The following is a 24,664-nucleotide window of genomic DNA, read 5'->3' as shown; positions in this document are numbered from 1 at the left end:
AAGATCAGAACAGTCTAGACACCAAAGATTGTAACATCTTCGAAGGTACAGAAAAGTCCCTAAAAACCTTTATCGCAAAGCAATGAGCTTTCAGAGTGGAAAGAGATTCAAGTGAAACCCATTCAGAAGAAAATGCAAAATAGCAGACAAACTACAGGTAGGTGCCAAAAGATCATGAGCAGAACATCACGTCTCCAAAGACTTCCAGTTCTTTGAGTAAGACTTCGAAGTAGAAGGCCTGCTGGAGTGCTGAATTAACTCCACTAAGGAAGAGGAAAGACCCTTTGCTAGCAGTCCAGACTTCTCAACCTCCAAAGCGATAGAGTGAGTTGGAGCAAGAAGGTCAGGGACGACGTTCTGAGAGAGACACACTTGAGCAGTACCCAATGAGGTAGAAGAGTCAGGGTTCAGAAGAGGAAACCATGACATCTCTGGCCAATAAGGGCCCACAAGAATAAAGTTCCCTCGCCCCTGCTGAGACTTGAAGAGAACCATCTGGATCAATAAAAAGTGGGGGAATGTATAAAGGAGACTTCTCAGCCACTTTATCACCAATACGTCCACTACCTAGGCTCCTTGTTCCGGAAGCCTGGATCAGAATCGACAAAGATGAGCATTGTCCTTGTTTGAAAAGAGATCCAGAAAGGGTTTCACAAACTCTCGGCATATCTCTCAAAACAACGACCTGGATAACGTCAACTCCAGCAAATTTGGAAACCTCCAGCTGTCTGCCATCACATTGTCGGTGCCCTTGATGTGTACTGCTGACGTGTGCAACAGGTTGATCTCTGCCCAATAACCTAATTGTTCTGCTATTGCATTGAGGGATTTTGAATGCATGCTTCACTGTTGGTAATGTAAAAGACAGCTACCTTATTCTCTGTCTTTACTAGCACATTGTTTTGAGACAGATGATGATGGGAAAACTTCAAAGCCCTGAAGAGTACCATCAACTCCATCTATTTCCATGACCTCCGACTCTCTGGGAAAGACCACTTGAATCAACAGGATCAGTCCAACACAGTAGCTCTCCAGCCAGGTTTGCTGGCATCTGTTGCGAGGAATTCAGGAGCATCCAGGTGTATTAGTGTCCACTTAGACCAGTGGTCTTCAAACTCTTTAATGCCGCACCCACCCAATGGGAAAAAAAACATTGGTGCCTCCCCTCTGAATTGTCCACAATTCTTCTATTAAATTGACACTGTTTAAATATGTCTAGACCTATTTAAACATTGCAGTTAAGTTCTGTTACTGTTTTAAAAATGCAATCAAATACATGACCCCAAATATACTATTCTGGTCAGGCCTGCCCTACTAACCAATTGCAGCGTCATGCTCTGCTGAGTAAACTGATCTCACGACAGTGAGGAATGCACAGGCCGGGTGGTGCCCGGCGCACGAAAGCGCGCCTTCTTGTGTTGTACGTCTCTTCGCGCAAATGCAAACTCAGATTTCCTGCACTGTGGTCGGCAGGAGAGACATGGGAAGGCGCAGTAGGGAAGGCTTGAGCAACGAACCGTTGGCTATGTTTTGTTGTTACTTTGTTGACATGAGCTCAAGTAATTTGAAGCAGAAGGAACGGCCAGACCTAAAAAAAACTCTCTTACCTCCAACGCCGAATAACCACTATAATTATAATATCTCAAAAGCAGCTGGCCTTGTAAACTTAATGAGCAAGCAAGCCGATGCATTTTGGGTTTTGTTGTAAAAGAATAAAAATACTATCCATCCTTTCCTTTTTTTCCGGCAACAAGCGATGTTACAAAGATATCACAGCACACAGTGAGATTGAGTGAAAGAAGAGGCACTGAGGCTGGCGTGCAGCACTCCACAGCTCTTGTTATTGTAATCCAGACAGGGGGCGGAAGGAGAAAAGTATGAAGGAATTGCGATAGTAAGACCAACTCTTCTATCTATCTGCATTTCATGGAAAAAGGATATCTGTAGTACTCATGGCCGGTTAGCTCAGTTGGTTAGAGCATGCTGCTAATAACGCAAAGGTCGCGGGTTCGATCCCCGTACGGGCCAGGTTGCATTTTTTCTCTCAACTAAACTCTTTTTTTCTCATTTAATCAAGCTCTTATAAATCCATACACTCTGTTGCTCCAGTATACGTTCACTTTCCATTAGTCCTTCTTTTGCCACTGCTGACCAAAGCTCAAGCCGGCAGCGCCAGTAGAACAACACAAGTGCAAGGGATTGTCTCTCCAAGATGGAGACACTGCCTCAGACTATGTCTCGTGAGAGGTGGAGGGAGACCAAGAGCTGATTATTAGATGCGTGGGGATAAGAGGAACATAACTCAGGTGAACAGATTCTGGATAGTGATGCTATAGCTAGGATCAGCAACGTTACAGGGCAAAGGATAGGAAAATAATTAGGTGACAGAAGTATAGAAGTGGCTACAAGGGGGTGTGTCTCTTAAGAGGGCCGAAAGATACACTGAAGGCGAAGGTGAAGTGAAAGAAGAAAGAAAGATCAAAGGAAGTCGACAGTGATTGAGAGAAAACTCACAAAGGCAAATTGAGCAAAAGACAAGGCCTGGGGAGTTAGACTACTTCAATGCAAATTTACGCCGCAGATGAGCATGACAACTGACCCTTGTACAGTGGTGCTGAAACAATTTTCAGTGTGGGGGTGCTGCCATCAAAGGGCTTCTGAAAATCCAGGAATTATACAAAGAACAAGTCCTGCGGAATGAGCCACGCACATTCAGAAAGAGTGGTGATGCGTTGGTTACTTATTGGTAATCTTCATTAGCCTTAGTCCATTGCGTCCTTTTGACAGTCATTACAAAGTAAGGTGATGTCACCTTCCAACAAGAAGAAAGAACAGGAAGATCCTTAAATGCTAGCCCCATGCACCCAACCTGGGTGCCAAGCCCTTGCCAAAGGACTGATGGGAAGGTGGGCAGGATGTAATGTTTGTGACAAAGACAAGATGGACTAGGGGTAATGCAGAGTTCAAAACATTGGTACTCAAATGCAAAACAGAAAAATTATTAAGCCATAATGCTTGACAAATGTATGCTCTGAGGACCAAGTAGCCTCCCTAGGAATTTCCTAGATTGTTACTCACTGGAATTCAACCCAGGAGGTGGCCATTCCTCTCGTAGACCATCCCTGAACTGGAAGATATTCTAAAAAGCCTTGCAAAGCCAGAAAAATTGACAACTTAATCCACCTACTCAGAGTCATAAAAGTCACCTTCTTGTCTTTTCCAGGCTGTCCAAAAGTCACAAACAAGGAGTCGGTTTTCCTGAACTGCAGAGGCCTGGTGACATAAATGAAAAGAGCTCTTTAAACATCAAGTGTATTCAGCAAATGTTCCTCCGGAGAGGAAGGAGAGGGAATGAAAGAAGGAAGAATTATTTCCTAAGATCTATCAAAAATAGACTTAACCTTTGCAGCAAAGGTAAGGCTAGGCCTTAAAGTTACCCCATCTTCCAAAGTATCAAATGAAGAGAGGACAGCATTTTAAGGCTCCCAGCTCCCCAATTGTTCTCAGCAAGGTGATAGGAAATAGGAAACAATCTTTATGTCTAGAGTATCCAGATCCTCAAAGAGATAAAATTGCAAAGCCTATAAAAGAGTAGGAAGATTCTGAGTTGGAGAAAAGGGATTTTTCAACTGGTCTTACAATTGACAAAACATCAGAACAGTCTAGACACCAAAGATTGTAACATCTTCGAAGGTACAGAAAAGTCCCTAAAAACCTTTATCGCAAAGCAATGAGCTTTCAGAGTGGAAAGAGATTGAAGTGAAACCCATTCAGAAGAAAATGCACAATAGCAGACAAACTACAGGTAGGTGCCAAAAGATCATGAGCAGAACATCACGTCTCAAAAGACTTCCAGTTCTTTGAGTAAGACTTCGAAGTAGAAGGCCTGCTGGAGTGCTGAATTAACTCCACTGAGGAAGAGGAAAGACCCTTTGCTAGAAGTCCAGACTTCTCAACCTCCAAAGCGATAGAGTGAGTTGGAGCAAGAAGGTCAGGGACGACGTTCTGAGAGAGACACACTTGAGCAGTACCCAATGAGGTAGAAGAGCCAGGGTTCAGAAGAGGAAACCATGACATCTCTGGCCAATAAGGGCCCACAAGAATAAAGTTCCCTCGCCCCTGCTGAGACTTGAAGAGAACCATCTGGATCAATAAAAAGTGGGGGAATGTATAAAGGAGACTTCTCAGCCACTTTATCACCAATACGTCCACTACCTAGGCTCCTTGTTCCGGAAGCCTGGATCAGAATCGACAAAGATGAGCATTGTCCTTGTTTAAAAAGAGATCCAGAAAGGGTTTCACAAACTCTCGGCATATCTCTCAAAACAACGACCTGGATAACGTCAACTCCAGCAAATTTGGAAACCTCCAGCTGTCTGCCATCACATTGTCGGTGCCCTTGATATGTACTGCCGACGTGTGCAACAGGTTGATCTCTGCCCAATAACCCAATTGTTCTGCTATTGCATTGAGGGATTTTGAATGCATGCTTCACTGTTGGTTAATGTAAAAGACAGCTACCTTATTCTCTGTCTTTACTAGCACATTTTTTTGAGACAGATGATGATGGGAAAACTTCAAAGCCTTGAAGATTACCATCAACTCCATCTATTTCCATGACCTCCGACTCTCTAGGAAAGACCACTTGAATCGACAGGATCAGTCCAACACAGTAGTTCTCCAGCCAGGTTTGCTGGCATCTGTTGCGAGGAATTCAGGAGCATCCAGGTGTATTAGTGTCCACTTAGACCAGTGGTCTTCAAACTCTTTAATGCCGCATCCACCCAATGGGAAAAAAAACATTGGTGCCTCCCCTCTGAATTGTCCACAATTCTTCTATTAAATTGACACTGTTTAAATATGTCTAGACCTATTTAAACATTGCAGTTAAGTTCTGTTACTGTTTTAAAAATGCAATCAAATACATGACCCCAAATATACTATTCTGGTCAGGCCTGCCCTACTAACCAATTGCAGCGTCATGCTCTGCTGAGTAAACTGATCTCACGACAGTGAGGAATGCACAGGCCGGGTGGTGCCCGGCGCACGAAAGCGCGCCTTCTTGTGTTGTACGTCTCTTCGCGCAAATGCAAACTCAGATTTCCTGCACTGTGGTCGGCAGGAGAGACATGGGAAGGCGCAGTAGGGAAGGCTTGAGCAACGAACCGTTGGCTATGTTTTGTTGTTACTTTTTTGACATGAGCTCAAGTAATTTGAAGCAGAAGGAACGGCCAGACCTAAAAAAAACTCTCTTACCTCCAACGCGAATAACCACTATAATTATAATATCTCAAAAGCAGCTGGCCTTGTAAACTTAATGAGCAAGCAAGCCGATGAATTTTGGGTTTTGTTGTAAAAGAATAAAAATACTATCCATCCTTTCCTTTTTTTCCGGCAACAAGCGATGTTACAAAGATATCACAGCACACAGTGAGATTGAGTGAAAGAAGAGGCACTGAGGCTGGCGTGCAGCACTCCACAGCTCTTGTTATTGTAATCCAGACAGGGGGCGGAAGGAGAAAAGTATGAAGGAATTGCGATAGTGAGACCAACTCTTCTATCTATCTGCATTACATGGAAAAAGGATATATTTAGTACTCTTGGCCGGTTAGCTCAGTTGGTTAGAGCGTGGTGCTAATAACGCCAAGGTCGCGGGTTCGATCCCCGTACGGGCCAGGTTGCATTTTTTCTCTCAACTAAACTCTTTTTTTCTCATTTAATCAAGCTCTTATAAATCTATACACTCTGTTGCTCCAGTATACGTTCACTTTCCATTAGTCCTTCTTTTGCCACTGCCTGCTGACCAAAGCTCAAGCCGGCAGTGGCAGTAGAACAACACAAGTGCAAGGGATTGTCTCTCCAAGATGGAGACACTGCCTCAGACTATGTCTCGTGAGAGGTGGAGGGAGACCAAGAGCTGATTATTAGATGCGTGGGGATAAGAGGAACATAACTCAGGTGAACAGATTCTGGATAGTGATGCTATAGCTAGGATCAGCAACGTTACAGGGCAAAGGATAGGAAAATAATTAGGTGACAGAAGTATAGAAGTGGCTACAAGGGGGTGTGTCTCTTAAGAGGGCCGAAAGATACACTGAAGGCGAAGGTGAAGTGAAAGAAGAAAGAAAGATCAAAGGAAGTCGACAGTGATTGAGAGAAAACTCACAAAGGCAAATTGAGCAAAAGACAAGGCCTGGGGAGTTAGACTACTTCAATGCAAATTTACGCCGCAGATGAGCATGACAACTGACCCTTGTACAGTGGTGCTGAAACAATTTTCAGTGTGGGGGTGCTGCCATCAAAGGGCTTCTGAAAATCCAGGAATTATACAAAGAACAAGTCCTGCGGAATGAGCCACGCACATTCAGAAAGAGTGGTGATGCGTTGGTTACTTATTGGTAATCTTCATTAGCCTTAGTCCATTGCGTCCTTTTGACAGTCATTACAAAGTAAGGTGATGTCACCTTCCAACAAGAAGAAAGAACAGGAAGATCCTTAAATGCTAGCCCCATGCACCCAACCTGGGTGCCAAGCCCTTGCCAAAGGACTGATGGGAAGGTGGGCAGGATGTAATGTTTGTGACAAAGACAAGATGGACTAGGGGTAATGCAGAGTTCAAAACATTGGTACTCAAATGCAAAACAGAAAAATTATTAAGCCATAATGCTTGACAAATGTATGCTCTGAGGACCAAGTAGCCTCCCTAGGAATTTCCTAGATTGTTACTCACTGGAATTCAACCCAGGAGGTGGCCATTCCTCTCGTAGACCATCCCTGAACTGGAAGATATTCTAAAAAGCCTTGCAAAGCCAGAAAAATTGACAACTTAATCCACCTACTCAGAGTCATAAAAGTCACCTTCTTGTCTTTTCCAGGCTGTCCAAAAGTCACAAACAAGGAGTCGGTTTTCCTGAACTGCAGAGGCCTGGTGACATAAATGAAAAGAGCTCTTTAAACATCAAGTGTATTCAGCAAATGTTCCTCCGGAGAGGAAGGAGAGGGAATGAAAGAAGGAAGAATTATTTCCTAAGATCTATCAAAAATAGACTTAACCTTTGCAGCAAAGGTAAGGCTAGGCCTTAAAGTTACCCCATCTTCCAAAGTATCAAATGAAGAGAGGACAGCATTTTAAGGCTCCCAGCTCCCCAATTGTTCTCAGCAAGGTGATAGGAAATAGGAAACAATCTTTATGTCTAGAGTATCCAGATCCTCAAAGAGATAAAATTGCAAAGCCTATAAAAGAGTAGGAAGATTCTGAGTTGGAGAAAAGGGATTTTTCAACTGGTCTTACAATTGACAAAACATCAGAACAGTCTAGACACCAAAGATTGTAACATCTTCGAAGGTACAGAAAAGTCCCTAAAAACCTTTATCGCAAAGCAATGAGCTTTCAGAGTGGAAAGAGATTGAAGTGAAACCCATTCAGAAGAAAATGCACAATAGCAGACAAACTACAGGTAGGTGCCAAAAGATCATGAGCAGAACATCACGTCTCAAAAGACTTCCAGTTCTTTGAGTAAGACTTCGAAGTAGAAGGCCTGCTGGAGTGCTGAATTAACTCCACTAAGGAAGAGGAAAGACCCTTTGCTAGAAGTCCAGACTTCTCAACCTCCAAAGCGATAGAGTGAGTTGGAGCAAGAAGGTCAGGGACGACGTTCTGAGAGAGACACACTTGAGCAGTACCCAATGAGGTAGAAGAGCCAGGGTTCAGAAGAGGAAACCATGACATCTCTGGCCAATAAGGGCCCACAAGAATAAAGTTCCCTCGCCCCTGCTGAGACTTGAAGAGAACCATCTGGATCAATAAAAAGTGGGGGAATGTATAAAGGAGACTTCTCAGCCACTTTATCACCAATACGTCCACTACCTAGGCTCCTTGTTCCGGAAGCCTGGATCAGAATCGACAAAGATGAGCATTGTCCTTGTTTAAAAAGAGATCCAGAAAGGGTTTCACAAACTCTCGGCATATCTCTCAAAACAACGACCTGGATAACGTCAACTCCAGCAAATTTGGAAACCTCCAGCTGTCTGCCATCACATTGTCGGTGCCCTTGATATGTACTGCCGACGTGTGCAACAGGTTGATCTCTGCCCAATAACCCAATTGTTCTGCTATTGCATTGAGGGATTTTGAATGCATGCTTCACTGTTGGTTAATGTAAAAGACAGCTACCTTATTCTCTGTCTTTACTAGCACATTTTTTTGAGACAGATGATGATGGGAAAACTTCAAAGCCTTGAAGATTACCATCAACTCCATCTATTTCCATGACCTCCGACTCTCTAGGAAAGACCACTTGAATCGACAGGATCAGTCCAACACAGTAGTTCTCCAGCCAGGTTTGCTGGCATCTGTTGCGAGGAATTCAGGAGCATCCAGGTGTATTAGTGTCCACTTAGACCAGTGGTCTTCAAACTCTTTAATGCCGCATCCACCCAATGGGAAAAAAAACATTGGTGCCTCCCCTCTGAATTGTCCACAATTCTTCTATTAAATTGACACTGTTTAAATATGTCTAGACCTATTTAAACATTGCAGTTAAGTTCTGTTACTGTTTTAAAAATGCAATCAAATACATGACCCCAAATATACTATTCTGGTCAGGCCTGCCCTACTAACCAATTGCAGCGTCATGCTCTGCTGAGTAAACTGATCTCACGACAGTGAGGAATGCACAGGCCGGGTGGTGCCCGGCGCACGAAAGCGCGCCTTCTTGTGTTGTACGTCTCTTCGCGCAAATGCAAACTCAGATTTCCTGCACTGTGGTCGGCAGGAGAGACATGGGAAGGCGCAGTAGGGAAGGCTTGAGCAACGAACCGTTGGCTATGTTTTGTTGTTACTTTTTTGACATGAGCTCAAGTAATTTGAAGCAGATGGAACGGCCAGACCTAAAAAAAACTCTCTTACCTCCAACGCCGAATAACCACTATAATTATAATATCTCAAAAGCAGCTGGCCTTGTAAACTTAATGAGCAAGCAAGCCGATGAATTTTGGGTTTTGTTGTAAAAGAATAAAAATACTATCCATCCTTTCCTTTTTTTCCGGCAACAAGCGATGTTACAAAGATATCACAGCACACAGTGAGATTGAGTGAAAGAAGAGGCACTGAGGCTGGCGTGCAGCACTCCACAGCTCTTGTTATTGTAATCCAGACAGGGGGCGGAAGGAGAAAAGTATGAAGGAATTGCGATAGTGAGACCAACTCTTCTATCTATCTGCATTACATGGAAAAAGGATATATTTAGTACTCTTGGCCGGTTAGCTCAGTTGGTTAGAGCGTGGTGCTAATAACGCCAAGGTCGCGGGTTCGATCCCCGTACGGGCCAGGTTGCATTTTTTCTCTCAACTAAACTCTTTTTTTCTCATTTAATCAAGCTCTTATAAATCTATACACTCTGTTGCTCCAGTATACGTTCACTTTCCATTAGTCCTTCTTTTGCCACTGCCTGCTGACCAAAGCTCAAGCCGGCAGTGCCAGTAGAACAACACAAGTGCAAGGGATTGTCTCTCCAAGATGGAGACACTGCCTCAGACTATGTCTCGTGAGAGGTGGAGGGAGACCAAGAGCTGATTATTAGATGCGTGGGGAAAGAGGAACATAACTCAGGTGAACAGATTCTGGATAGTGATGCTATAGCTAGGATCAGCAACGTTACAGGGCAAAGGATAGGAAAATAATTAGGTGACAGAAGTATAGAAGTGGCTACAAGGGGGTGTGTCTCTTAAGAGGGCCGAAAGATACACTGAAGGCGAAGGTGAAGTGAAAGAAGAAAGAAAGATCAAAGGAAGTCGACAGTGATTGAGAGAAAACTCACAAAGGCAAATTGAGCAAAAGACAAGGCCTGGGGAGTTAGACTACTTCAATGCAAATTTACGCCGCTGATGAGCATGACAACTGACCCTTGTACAGTGGTGCTGAAACAATTTTCAGTGTGGGGGTGCTGCCATCAAAGGGCTTCTGAAAATCCAGGAATTATACAAAGAAGAAGTCCTGCGGAATGAGCCACGCACATTCAGAAAGAGTGGTGATGCGTTGGTTACTTATTGGTAATCTTCATTAGCCTTAGTCCATTGCGTCCTTGTGACAGTCATTACAAAGTAAGGTGATGTCACCTTCCAACAGGAAGAAAGAACACGAAGATCCTTAAATGCTAGCCCCATGCACCCCACCTGGGTGCCAAGCCCTTGCCAAAGGACTGATGGGAAGGTGGGCAGGATGTAATGTTTGTGACAAAGACAAGATGGACTAAGGGTAATGCAGAGTTCAAAACATTGGTACTCAAATGCAAAACAGAAAAATTATTAAGCCATAATGCTTGACAAATGTATGCTCTGAGGACCAAGTAGCCACCCTAGGAATTTCCTAGATTGTTACTCACTGGAATTCAACCCAGGAGGTGGCCATTCCTCTCGTAGACCATCCCTGAACTGGAAGATATTCTAAAAAGCCTTGCAAAGCCAGAAAAATTGACAACTTAATCCACCTACTCAGAGTCATAAAAGTCACCTTCTTGTCTTTTCCAGGCTGTCCAAAAGTCACAAACAAGGAGTCGGTTTTCCTGAACTGCAGAGGCCTGGTGACATAAATGAAAAGAGCTCTTTAAACATCAGGTGTATTCAGCAAATGTTCCTCCGGAGAGGAAGGAGAGGGAATGAAAGAAGGAAGAATTATTTCCTAAGATCTATCAAAAATAGACTTAACCTTTGCAGCAAAGGTAAGGCTAGGCCTTAAAGTTACCCCATCTTCCAAAGTATCAAATGAAGAGAGAACAGCATTTTAAGGCTCCCAGCTCCCCAATTGTTCTCAGCAAGGTGATAGGAAATAGGAAAATAACTTTATAGGAAACAATCTTTATGTCTACAGTATCCAGATCCTCAAAGAGATAAAATTGCAAAGCTTATAAAAGAGTGGGAAGATTCTGAGTTGGAGAAAAGGGATTTTTCAACTGGTCTTACAATTGACAAAAGATCAGAACAGTCTAGACACCAAAGATTGTAACATCTTCGAAGGTACAGAAAAGTCCCTAAAAACCTTTATCGCAAAGCAATGAGCTTTCAGAGTGGAAAGAGATTGAAGTGAAACCCATTCAGAAGAAAATGCAAAATAGCAGACAAACTACAGGTAGGTGCCAAAAGATCATGAGCAGAACATCACGTCTCCAAAGACTTCCAGTTCTTTGAGTAAGACTTCGAAGTAGAAGGCCTGCTGGAGTGCTGAATTAACTCCACTAAGGAAGAGGAAAGACCCTTTGCTAGCAGTCCAGACTTCTCAACCTCCAAAGCGATAGAGTGAGTTGGAGCAAGAAGGTCAGGGACGACGTTCTGAGAAGAGACACACTTGAGCAGTACCCAATGAGGTAGAAGAGCCAGGGTTCAGAAGAGGAAACCATGACATCTCTTGCCAATAAGGGCCCACAAGAATAAAGTTCCCTCGCCCCTGCTGAGACTTGAAGAGAACCATCTGGATCAATAAAAAGTGGGGGAATGTATAAAGGAGACTTCTCAGCCACTTTATCACCAATACGTCCACTACCTAGGCTCCTTGTTCCGGAAGCCTGGATCAGAATCGACAAAGATGAGCATTGTCCTTGTTTGAAAAGAGATCCAGAAAGGGTTTCACAAACTCTCGGCATATCTCTCAAAACAACGACCTGGATAACGTCAACTCCAGCAAATTTGGAAACCTCCAGCTGTCTGCCATCACATTGTCGGTGCCCTTGATGTGTACTGCCGACGTGTGCAACAGGTTGATCTCTGCCCAATAACCCAATTGTTCTGCTATTGCATTGAGGGATTTTGAATGCATGCTTCACTGTTGGTTAATGTAAAAGACAGCTACCTTATTCTCTGTCTTTACTAGCACATTTTTTTGAGACAGATGATGATGGGAAAACTTCAAAGCCCTGAAGATTACCATCAACTCCATCTATTTCCATGACCTCCGACTCTCTAGGAAAGACCACTTGAATCGACAGGATCAGTCCAACACAGTAGCTCTCCAGCCAGGTTTGCTGGCATCTGTTGCGAGGAATTCAGGAGCATCCAGGTGTATTAGTGTCCACTTAGACCAGTGGTCTTCAAACTCTTTAATGCTGCATCCACCCAATGGGAAAAAAAACATTGGTGCCTCCCCTCTGAATTGTCCACAATTCTTCTATTAAATTGACACTGTTTAAATATGTCTAGACCTATTTAAACATTGCAGTTAAGTTCTGTTACTGTTTTAAAAATGCAATCAAATACATGACCCCAAATATACTATTCTGGTCAGGCCTGCCCTACTAACCAATTGCAGCGTCATGCTCTGCTGAGTAAACTGATCTCACGACAGTGAGGAATGCACAGGCCGGGTGGTGCCCGGCGCACGAAAGCGCGCCTTCTTGTGTTGTACGTCTCTTCGCGCAAATGCAAACTCAGATTTCCTGCACTGTGGTCGGCAGGAGAGACATGAGAAGGCGCAGTAGGGAAGGCTTGAGCAACGAACCGTTGGCTATGTTTTGTTGTTACTTTGTTGACATGAGCTCAAGTAATTTGAAGCAGAAGGAACGGCCAGACCTAAAAAAAACTCTCTTACCTCCAACGCCGAATAACCACTATAATTATAATATCTCAAAAGCAGCTGGCCTTGTAAACTTAATGAGCAAGCAAGCCGATGCATTTTGGGTTTTGTTGTAAAAGAATAAAAATACTATCCATCCTTTCCTTTTTTTCCGGCAACAAGCGATGTTACAAAGATATCACAGCACACAGTGAGATTGAGTGAAAGAAGAGGCACTGAGGCTGGCGTGCAGCACTCCACAGCTCTTGTTATTGTAATCCATACAGGGGGCGGAAGGAGAAAAGTATGAAGGAATTGCGATAGTAAGACCAACTCTTCTATCTATCTGCATTTCATGGAAAAAGGATATCGGTACTACTCATGGCCGGTTAGCTCAGTTGGTTAGAGTGTGCTGCTAATAATGCCAAGGTCGCGGGTTCGATCCCCGTACAGGACAGGTTGTATTTTTTCTCTCAACTAACCTCTTTTTTTCTCATTTAATCAAGCTCTTATAAATCCATACACTCTGTTGCTCCAGTATACGTTCACTTTCCATTAGTCCTTCTTTTGCCACTGCTGACCAAAGCTCAAGCCGGCAGCGCCAGTAGAACAACACAAGTGCAAGGGATTGTCTCTCCAAGATGGAGACACTGCCTCAGACTATGTCTCGTGAGAGGTGGAGGGAGACCAAGAGCTGATTATTAGATGCGTGGGGATAAGAGGAACATAACTCAGGTGAACAGATTCTGGATAGTGATGCTATAGCTAGGATCAGCAACGTTACAGGGGAAAGGATAGGAAAATAATTAGGTGACAGAAGTATAGAAGTGGCTACAAGGGGGTGTGTCTCTTAAGAGGGCCGAAAGATACACTGAAGGCGAAGGTGAAGTGAAAGAAGAAAGAAAGATCAAAGGAAGTCGACAGTGATTGAGAGAAAATTCACAAAGGCAAATTGAGCAAAAGACAAGGCCTGGGGAGTTAGACTACTTCAATGCAAATTTACGCCGCAGATGAGCATGACAACTGACCCTTGTATAGTGGTGCTGAAACAATTTTCAGTGTGGGGGTGGTGCCATCAAAGGGCTTCTGAAAATCCAGGAATTATACAAAGAACAAGTCCTGCGGAATGAGCCACGCACATTCAGAAAGAGTGGTGATGCGTTGGTTACTTATTGGTAATCTTCATTAGACTTAGTCCATTGCGTCCTTTTGACAGTCATTACAAAGTAAGGTGATGTCACCTTCCAACAGGAAGAAAGAACAGGAAGATCCTTAAATGCTAGCCCCATGCACCCAACCTGGGTTCCAAGCCCTTGCCAAAGGACTGATGGGAAGGTGGGCAGGATGTAATGTTTGTGACAAAGACAAGATGGACTAGGGGTAATGCAGAGTTCAAAACATTGGTACTCAAATGCAAAACAGAAAAATTATTAAGCCATAATGCTTGACAAATGTATGCTCTGAGGACCAAGTAGCCTCCCTAGGAATTTCCTAGATTGTTTCTCACTGGAATTCAACCCAGGAGGTGGCCATTCCTCTCGTAGACCATCCCTGAACTGGAAGATATTCTAAAAAGCCTTGCAAAGCCAGAAAAATTGACAACTTAATCCACCTACTCAGAGTCATAAAAGTCACCTTCTTGTCTTTTCCAGGCTGTCCAAAAGTCACAAACAAGGAGTCGGTTTTCCTGAACTGCAGAGGCCTGGTGACATAAATGAAAAGAGCTCTTTAAACATCAAGTGTATTCAGCAAATGTTCCTCCGGAGAGGAAGGAGAGGGAATGAAAGAAGGAAGAATTATTTCCTAAGATCTATCAAAAATAGACTTAACCTTTGCAGCAAAGGTAAGGCTAGGCCTTAAAGTTACCCCATCTTCCAAAGTATCAAATGAAGAGAGGACAGCATTTTAAGGCTCCCAGCTCCCCAATTGTTCTCAGCAAGGTGATAGGAAATAGGAAAATAACTTTATAGGTAACAATCTTTATGTCTACAGTATCCAGATCCTCAAAGAGATAAAATTGCAAAGCCTATAAAAGATTAGGAATATTCTGAGTTGGAGAAAAGGGATTTTTCAACTGGTCTTACAATTGACAAAAGATCAGAACAGTCTAGACACCAAAGATTGTAACATCTTCGAAGGTACAGAAAAGTCCCTAAAAACCTTTATCGCAAAGCAATGAGCTTTCAGAGTGGAAAGAGATTGAAGTGAAACCCATTCAGAAGAAAATGCAAAATAGCAGACAAACTACAGGTAGGTGCCAAAAGATCACGAGCAGAACATCACGTCTCAAAAGACTTCCAGTTCTTTGAGTAAGACTTCGAAGTAGAAGGCCTGCTGGAGTGCTGAATTAACTCCACTAAGGAAGAGGAAAGACCCTTTGCTAGAAGTCCAGACTTCTCAGCCTCCAAAGCGATAGAGTGAGTTGGAGCAAGAAGGTCAGGGACGACGTTCTGAGAGAGACACACTTGAGCAGTACCCAATGAGGTAGAAGAGCCAGGGTCCAGAAGAGGAAACCATGACATCTCTGGCCAATAAGGGCCCACAAGAATAAAGTTCCCTCGCCCCTGCTGAGACTTGAAGAGAACCATCTGGATCAATAAAAAGTGGGGGAATGTATAAAGGAGACTTCTCAGCCACTTTATCACCAATACGTCCACTACCTAGGCTCCTTGTTCCGGAAGCCTGGATCAGAATCGACAAAGATGAGCATTGTCCTTGTTTAAAAAGAGATCCAGAAAGGGTTTCACAAACTCTCGGCATATCTCTCAAAACAACGACCTGGATAACGTCAACTCCAGCAAATTTGGAAACCTCCAGCTGTCTGCCATCACATTGTCGGTGCCCTTGATATGTACTGCCGACGTGTGCAACAGGTTGATCTCTGCCCAATAACCCAATTGTTCTGGTATTGCATTGAGGGATTTTGAATGCATGCTTCACTGTTGGTTAATGTAAAAGACAGCTACCTTATTCTCTGTCTTTACTAGCACATTTTTTTGAGACAGATGATGATGGGAAAACTTCAAAGCCTTGAAGATTACCATCAACTCCATCTATTTCCATGACCTCCCACTCACTAGGAAAGACCACATGAATCGACAGGATCAGTCCAACACAGTAGCTCTCCGGCCAGGTTTGCTGGCATCTGTTGGGAGGAATTCAGGAGGATCCAGGTGTATTAGTGTCCACTTAGACCAGTGGTCTTCAAACTCTTTAATGCCACATCCACTCAAAGGGAAAAAAAAACATTGGTGCCTCCCCTCTGAATTTTCCAGAATTCTTCTATCAAATTGACACTGTTTAAATATGTCTAGACCTATTTCAACATTGCAGTTAAGTTCTGTTACTGTTTTAAAAATGCAATCAAATACATGACCCCAAATATACTATTCTGGTCAGGCAGGCATTACTAAGCAATTGCAGCGTCATGCTCGGCTGAGTAAACTGATCTCACGGCAGTGAGGAATGCACAAGCCGGGTGGTGCCCGGCGCACGAAAGCGCGCCTTCTTGTGTTGTACGTCTCTTTGCGCAAATGCAAACTCAAATTTCCTGCACTGTGGTCGGCAGGAGAGAATTGGGAAGGTGCAGTAGGGAAGGCTTGAGCAACAAACCGTTGGCTATGTTTTGTTGTTACTTTGTTGACATGAGCTAGAGTAATTTAAAGCAGAAGGAACGGCCAGACCTAAAAACAAATCTCTTACCTCCAACGCCGAATAACCACTATAATTAGAATATCTCAAAAGCAGCTGGCCTTGTAAACTTAATGAGCAAGCAAGCCGATGCATTTTGGGTTTTGTTGTAAAAGAATAGAAATCCTATCCATCCTTTCCTTTTCTTCAGGCAACAACCAATGTTACAAAGATATCACAGCACACAGTGAGATTGACTGAAAGAAGAGGCGCTGAGGCTGGCGTGCAGCACTCAACAGCTCTTGTTATTGCAATCCAGACAGGGGACGGAAGGAGAAAAGTATGAAGGAATTGCGATAGTGAGACCGACTCTTCTGTGTATCTCCATGTTATAGAAAAAGGATAACTCTGTCAATAATGGCCGGTTAGCTCAGTTGGTTAGAGCATGGTGCTAATAATGCCAAGGTCGCGGGTTCGATCCCCGTACGTGCAAGTTAAGTTTTTTCTCTCAAGTAAACTCTTTTTTTCTCATTTAATCAAACGCTTGTAAATTCATACACTCTGTTTCTCCAGTACACGTTCACTTTCCATTAGTCCTTCTTTTGCCACTTCTGACCAAAGCTCAAGCCGGCAGCGCCAGTAGAACAACAGAAGTGCAAGAGATTGTCTCTCCAAGATGGAGACACTGGCTCAGACTATGTCACGTGAGAGGTGGAGGGAGACCAAGAGCTGATTATTAGATGCGTGGGGATAAGAGGAACATAACTCAGGTGAACAGATTCTGGATAGTCATGCTATAGCTAGGATCAGCAACGTTACAGGGGAAAGGATAGGAAAATAATTAGGTGACAGAAGTATAGAAGTGGCTACAAGGGGGCGTGTCTCTTAACAGGGCCGAAAGATACACTGAAGGCGAAGGTGAAGTGAAAGAAGAAAGAAAGATCAAAGGAAATCAACAGTGATTGAAAGAAAACTCACAAAGGCAAATTGAGCAAAAGACATGACCTGGGGAGTTAGACTACTTCAAGGCAAATTTACGCCGCAGATGAGCATGACAACTGACCCTTGTCCAGTGGTGCTGAAACAATTTTCAGTGTGGGGGTGCTGCCATCAAAGGGCTTCTGAAAATCCAGGAATCATACAAAGAACAAGTCCTGCAGAATGAGCCACGCACATTCATAAAGAGTGGTGATGCGTTGGTTACTTATTGGTAATCTTCATTAGCCTTAGTACATTGCATCCTTGTGACAGTCATTACAAAGTAAAGTGATGTCACCCTCCAAGAGGAAGAAAGAACAGGAGGATTCTTAAATGCTAGCGCCATGCACCCAACCTGGGTGCCAAGCCCTTGCCAAAGGACTGATGGGAAGGTGGGCAGGATGTAATGTTTGTGACAAGGACAAGATGGACTTAGGGTAATGCAGAGTTCAAAACATTGGTACTCAAATGCAAAACAGAAAATTTATTAAGCGATAATGCTTGACAAATGTATGCCCTGAGGCCCAAGTAACCACCCTAGGAATTTCCTAGATTGTTACTCACTGGAATTCAACCCAGGAGGTGGCCATTTCTCTCGTAGACCATCCCTGACCTGGAAGATTTTCTAAAAAGCCTTGCAAAGCCAGAAAAACTGACAACTTAATCCACCTACTCAGAGTCATAAAAGTCACCTTCTTGTCTTTTCCAGGCTGTCCAAAAGTCACAAACAAGGAGTCGGTTTTCCTGAACTGCAGAGGCCTGGTGACATAAATGAAAAGAGCTCTTTAAACATCAAGTGTATTCAACAAATGTTCCTCCGGAGAGGAAGGAGAGGGAATGAAAGAAGGAAGAATTATTTCCTAAGATCTATCAAAAATAGACTTAACCTTTGCAGCAAAGGTAGGGCTAGGCCTTAAAGTTACCCCATCTTCCAAAGTATCAAATGAAGAGAGGACAGCATTTTAAGGCTCCCAGCTCCCCAATTGTTCTCAGCAAGGTGATAGCAAATAGGAAAATAACCTTATAGGAGACAATCTTTAATTGTACAGTATCCAGATCCTCAAAGAGATAAAATTGCAAAGCCTATAAAAGAGTAGGAAGATTCTGAGTTGGAGAAAAGGGATTTTTCATTGTTCTTACCATTGACAAAAGATCATAACAGTCTAGACACCAAAGAGTGTAACATCGATGAAAGTTCAGAAAAGTCCCTAAAAGCCTTTATCGCAAACCAATGAGCTTTCAGAGTGGAAAGAGATTCAAGTGAAACCCATTCAGAAGAAAATGCAAAATAGCAGACAAACTACAGGTAGGTGCCAAAAGATCATGAGCAGAACATCACGTCTGAAAGGACTTCCAGTTCTTTAAGTAAGACTATGAAGTAGAAGGCCTGCTGGAGTGCTGAAGTAATTCCACTAAGGAAGAGGAAAGACCCTTTGCTAGCAGTCCAGACTTCTCAACCTCCAAAGCGATAGAGTGAGTTGGAGCAAGAAGGTCAGGGACGACGTTCTGAGAAGAGACACACTTGAGCAGTACATAAGGAGGTAGAAGAGCCAGGGGTTCAGAAGAGGAAACCATGACATCTCTGGCCAATCAGGGTCAACAAGAATCAAGTTCCCTCCCCCTGCTGAGACTTGAAGAGAACCATCTGGATCAATAAAAAGGGGGGGAATGTATAAAGGAGACTTCTCAGCCACTTTATCACCAATACGTCCACCACCTAAGCTCATTGTTCCGGAAACCTGGATCAGAATCGACAAAGATGAGCATTGTCCTTGTTTGAAAAGAGATCCAGAAAGGGTTTCACAAACTCTCGGCATATCTCTCAAAACAACGACCTGGATAACGTCAACTCCAGCAAATTTGGAAACCTCCAGCTGTCTGCCATCACATTGTCGGTGCCCTTGATGTGTACTGCCGACGTATGCAACAGGTTGATCTCTGCCCAATAGCCCAATTGTTCTGCTATTGCATTGAGGGATTTTGAATGCATGCTTCACTGCTGGTTAATGTAAAAGACCGCTACCTTATTCTCTGTCTTTACTAGCACATTTTTCTGAGACAGATGATGATGGGAAAACTTCAAAGCCCTGAAGCTTACCATCAACTCCATCTACTTCCATGACCTCCGACTCTCTAGGAAAGACCACTTGAATCGACAGGATCAGTCCAACACAGTAGCTCTCCAGCCAGGTCTGATGGCATCTGTTGCGAGGAATTCAGGAGGATCCAGGTGTATTAGTGTCCACTTAGACCAGTGGTCTTCAAACTCTTTAATGCCACATCCACCCAAAGGGAAAAAAAAACATTGGTGCCTCCCCTCTGAATTTTCCAGAATTCTTCTATCAAATTGACACTGTTTAAATATGTCTAGACCTATTTAAACATTGCAGTTAAGTTCTGTTACTGTTTTAAAAATGCAATCAAATACATGACCCCAAATATACTATTCTGGTCAGGCAGGCCTTACTAACCAATTGCAGCGTCATGCTCTGCTGAGTAAACTGATGTCACGGCAGTGAGGAATGCACAGGCCGGGTGGTGCCCGGCGCACGAAAGCGCGCCTTCTTGTGTTGTATGTCTCTTTGCGCAAATGCAAACTCAAATTTCCTGCACTGTGGTCGGCAGGAGAGACATGGGAAGGTGCAGCAGGGAAGGCTTGAGCAACAAACCGTTGGCTATGTTTTGTTGTTACTTTGTTGACATGAGCTAGAGTCATTTAAAGCAGAAGGAACAGCCAGACCTAAAAACAACTCTCTTACCTTCAATGCCGAATAACCACTATAATTAGAATATCTCAAAAGCAGCTGGCCTTGTAAACTTAATGAGCAAGCAAGCCGATGCATTTTGGGTTTTGTTGTAAAAGAATACAAATTCCATCCATCCTTTCCTTTTCTTCCGGCAACAACCAATGTTACAAAGATATCACAGCACACAGTGACATTTACTGAAAGAAGAGGCGCTGAGGCTGGCGTGCAGCACTCAACAGCTCTTGTTATTGCAATCCAGACAGGGGTTCGGAAGGAGAAAAGTATGAAGGAATTGCGATAGTGAGACCGACTCTTCTGTGTATCTCCATGTCATGGAAAAAGGACAAGTCTGTTATTCATGGCTGGTTAGCTCAGTTGGTTAGAGCGTGGTGCTAATAACGCCAAGGTCGTGGGTTCGATCCCCGTACGGGCCAAGTTAAGTTTTTTCTCTCAAGTAAACTCTTTTTTTCTCATTTAATCAAACGCTTGTAAATCCATACACTCTGTTGCTCCAGTACACGTTCACTTTCCATTAGTCCTTCTTTTGCCACTTCTGACCAAAGCTCAAGCCGGCAGCGCCAGTAGAACAACAGAAGTGCAAGAGATTGTCTCTCCAAGATGGAGACACTGGCTCAGACTATGTCACGTGAGAGGTGGAGGGAGACCAAGAGCTGATTATTAGATGCGTGGCGATAAGAGGAACATAACTCAGGTGAACAGATTCTGGATAGTCATGCTATAGCTAGGATCAGCAACGTTACAGGGGAAAGGATAGGAAAATTATTAGGTGACAGAAGTATAGAAGTGGCTACAAGGGGGCGTGTCTCTTAACAGGGCCGAAAGATACACTGAAGGCGAAGGTGAAGTGAAAGAAGAAAAAAAGATCAAAGGAAATCAACAGTGATTGAGAGAAAACTCACAAAGGCAAATTGAGCAAAAGACAGGACCTGGGGAGTTAGACTACTTCAATGCAAATTTACGCCACAGATGAGCATGACAACTGACCCTTGTCCAGTGGTGCTGAAACAATTTTCAGTGTGGGGGTGCTGCCATCAAAGGGCTTCTGAAAATCCAGGAATCATACAAAGAACAAGTCTTGCAGAATGAGCCACGCACATTCAGAAAGAGTGGTGATGCGTTGGTTACTTATTGGTAATCTTCATTAGCCTTAGTCCATTGCGTCCTTGTGACAGTCATTACAAAGTAAAGTGATGTCACCCTCCAAGAGGAAGAAAGAACAGGAGGATTCTTAAAAGCTAGCGCCATGCACCCAACCTGGGTGCCAAGCCCTTGCCAAAGGACTGATGGGAAGGTGGGCAGGATGTAATGTTTGTGACAAGGACAAGATGGACTTAGGGTAATGCAGAGTTTTGGTACTCAAATGCAAAACAGAAAATTTATTAAGCGATAATGCTTCACAAATGTATGCATTGAGGCCCAAGTAAACACCCTAGGATTTTCCTAGATTGTTACTCACTGGAATTCAACCCAGGAGGTGGCCATTCCTCTCGTAGACCATCCCTGACCTGGAAGATTTTCTAAAAAGCCTTGCAAAGCCAGAAAAATTGACGACTTAATCCACCTACTCAGAGTCATAAAAGTCACCTTCTTGTCTTTTCCAGGCTGTCCAAAAGTCACAAACAAGGAGTCGGTTTTCCTGAACTGCAGAGGCCTGGTGACATAAATGAAAAGAGCTCTTTAAACATCAAGTGTATTCAACAAATGTTCTTCCGGAGAGGAAGGAGAGGGAATGAAAGAAGGAAGAATTATTTCCTAAGATCTATCAAAAATAGACTTAACCTTTGCAGCAAAGGTAGGGCTAGGCCTTAAAGTTACCCCATCTTCCAAAGTATCAAATGAAGAGAGGACAGCATTTTAAAGCTCCCAGCTCCCCAATTGTTCTCAGCAAGGTGATAGCAAATAGGAAAATAACTTTATAGGAGACAATCTTTAATTGTACAGTATCCAGATCCTCAAAGAGATAAAATTGAAAAGCCTATAAAAGAGTAGGAAGATTCTGAGTTGGAGAAAAGGGATTTTTCATTGTTCTTACCATTGACAAAAGATCATAACAGTCTAGACACCAAAGAGTGTAACATCGATGAAAGTTCAGAAATGTCCCTAAAAGCCTTTATCGCAAACCAATGAGCTTTCAGAGTGCAAAGAGATTCAAGTGAAACCCAATCAGAAGAAAATGCAAAATAGCAGACAAACTACAGGAAAGTGCCAAAAGATCATGAGCAGAACATCACGTCTGAAAGGACTTCCAGTTCTTTGAGTAAGACTTCGAAGTAGAAGGCCTGCTGGAGTGCTGAAGTAACTCCACTAAGGAAGAGGAAAGACCCTTTGCTAGCAGTCCAGACTTCTCAACCTCCAAAGAGTTAGAGTGAGTTGGAGCAAGAAGGTCAGGGACGACGTTCTGAGAAGAGACACACTTGAGCAGTACCCAAGGAGGTAGAAGAGCCAGGGGTTCAGAAGAGGAAACCATGACATCTCTGGCCAATCAGGGTCAACAAGTTCCCTCCCCCTGCTGAGACTTGAAGAGAACCATCTGGATCAATAAAAAGGGGGGGGAATGTATAAAGGAGACTTCTCAGCCACTTTATCACCAATACGTCCACCACCTAGGCTCCTTGTTCCGGAAACCTGGATCAGAATCGACAAAGATGAGCATTGTCCTTGTTTGAAAAGAGATCCAGAAAGGGTTTCACAAACTCTGGGCATATCTCTCAAAACAACGACCTGGATAACGTCAACTCCAGCAAATTTGGAAACCTCCAGCTGTCTGCCATCACATTGTCGGTGCCCTTGATGTGTACTGCCGACGTATGCAACAGGTTGATCTCTGCCCAATAGCCCAATTGTTCTGCTATTGCATTGAGGGATTTTAAATGCATGCTTCACTGCTGGTTCATGTAAAAGACCGCTACCTTATTCTCTGTCTTTACTAGCACATTTTTCTGAGACAGATGATGATGGGAAAACTTCAAAGCACTGAAGCTTACCATCAACTCCATCTACTTCCATGACCTCCGACTCTCTAGGAAAGACCACTTGAATCAACAGGATCAATCCAACACAGTAGCTCTCCAGCCAGGTTTGCTGGCATCTGTTGCGAGGAATTCAGGAGGATCCAGGTGTATTAGTGTCCACTTAGACCAGTGGTCTTCAAACTCTTTAATGCCACATCCACCCAAAGGGAAAAAAAAACATTGGTGCCTCCCCTCTGAATTTTCCAGAATTCTTCTATCAAATTGACACTGTTTAAATATGTCTAGACCTATTTAAACATTGCAGTTAAGTTCTGTTACTGTTTTAAAAATGCAATCAAATACATGACCCCAAATATACTATTCTGGTCAGGCAGGCCTTACTAACCAATTGCAGCGTCATGCTCTGCTGAGTAAACTGATCTCACGGCAGTGAGGAATGCACAGGCGGGGTGGTGCCCGGCGCACGAAAGCGCGCCTTCTTGTGTTGTACGTCTCTTTGCGCAAATGCAAACTCAAATTTCCTGCACTTTGGTCGGCAGGAGAGACATGGGAAGGTGCAGTAGGGAAGGCTTGAGCAACAAACCGTTGGCTATGTTTTGTTGTTACTTTGTTGACATGAGCTAGAGTAATTTAAAGCAGAAGGAACGGCCAGACCTAAAAACAACTCTCTTACCTCCAACGCCGAATAACCACTATAATTAGAATATCTCAAAAGCAGCTGGCCTTGTAAACTTAATGAGCAAGCAAGCCAATGCATTTTGGGTTTTGTTGTAAAAGAATACAAATTCTATCCATCCTTTCCTTTTCTTCCGGCAACAACCAATGTTACAAAGATATCACAGCACACAGTGACGTTGACTGAAAGAAGAGGCGCTGAGGCTGGCGTGCAACACTCAACAGCTCTTGTTATTGCAATCCAGACAGGGGACGGAAGGAGATAAGTATGAAGGCATTGCGATAGTGAGACCGACTCTTCTGTGTATCTGCATGTCATGGAAAAAGGAAAAGTCTGTCATTCATGGGCGGTTAGCTCAGTTGCTTAGAGCGTGGTGTTAATAATGCCAAGGTCGTGGGTTCGATCCCCGTACGGGCCAAGTTAAGATTTTTATCTCAAGTAAACTCTTTTTTTCTCATTTCATCAAACGCTTGTAAATCCATACACTCTGTTGCTCCAGTACACGTTCACTTTCCATTAGTCCTTCTTTTGCCACTTCTGACCAAAGCTCAAGCCGGCAGCGCCAGTAGAACAACAGAAGTGCAAGAGATTGTCTCTCCAAGATGGAGACACTGGCTCAGACTATGTCACGTGAGAGGTGGAGGGAGACCAAGAGCTGATTATTAGATGCGTGGCGATAAGAGGAACATAACTCAGGTGAACAGATTCTGGATAGTCATGCTATAGCTAGGATCAGCAACGTTACAGGGGAAAGGATAGGAAAATTATTAGGTGACAGAAGTATAGAAGTGGCTACAAGGGGGCGTGTCTCTTAACAGGGCCGAAAGATACACTGAAGGCGAAGGTGAAGTGAAAGAAGAAAAAAAGATCAAAGGAAATCAACAGTGATTGAGAGAAAACTCACAAAGGCAAATTGAGCAAAAGACAGGACCTGGGGAGTTAGACTACTTCAATGCAAATTTACGCCACAGATGAGCATGACAACTGACCCTTGTCCAGTGGTGCTGAAACAATTTTCAGTGTGGGGGTGCTGCCATCAAAGGGCTTCTGAAAATCCAGGAATCATACAAAGAACAAGTCTTGCAGAATGAGCCACGCA

General features: G+C 43.5%; 3 non-coding genes across 3 annotated transcripts; all 3 read left to right on the top strand.

The window, feature by feature from the left end:
• The first annotated feature begins 5,602 nt into the window (after positions 1 to 5,602).
• TRNAI-AAU (transfer RNA isoleucine (anticodon AAU)) lies at positions 5,603 to 5,676 on the top strand. The gene has a single exon. It is a non-coding gene; the product is annotated as a tRNA-Ile (tRNA).
• Positions 5,677 to 9,255: 3,579 nt separating this feature from the next.
• On the top strand, positions 9,256 to 9,329 carry TRNAI-AAU (transfer RNA isoleucine (anticodon AAU)). Its single transcript has one exon. It is a non-coding gene; the product is annotated as a tRNA-Ile (tRNA).
• A 10,927-nt stretch (positions 9,330 to 20,256) lies between these two features.
• TRNAI-AAU (transfer RNA isoleucine (anticodon AAU)) lies at positions 20,257 to 20,330 on the top strand. The gene has a single exon. It is a non-coding gene; the product is annotated as a tRNA-Ile (tRNA).
• The last annotated feature ends 4,334 nt before the right edge of the window (positions 20,331 to 24,664 follow it).

This window comes from Pleurodeles waltl, chromosome 12, assembly GCF_031143425.1.
Source record: "Pleurodeles waltl isolate 20211129_DDA chromosome 12, aPleWal1.hap1.20221129, whole genome shotgun sequence".
In the NCBI taxonomy this organism is placed as follows: Eukaryota; Metazoa; Chordata; class Amphibia; order Caudata; family Salamandridae; genus Pleurodeles; species Pleurodeles waltl.
This window is presented reverse-complemented; position numbering and strand designations above follow the sequence as displayed.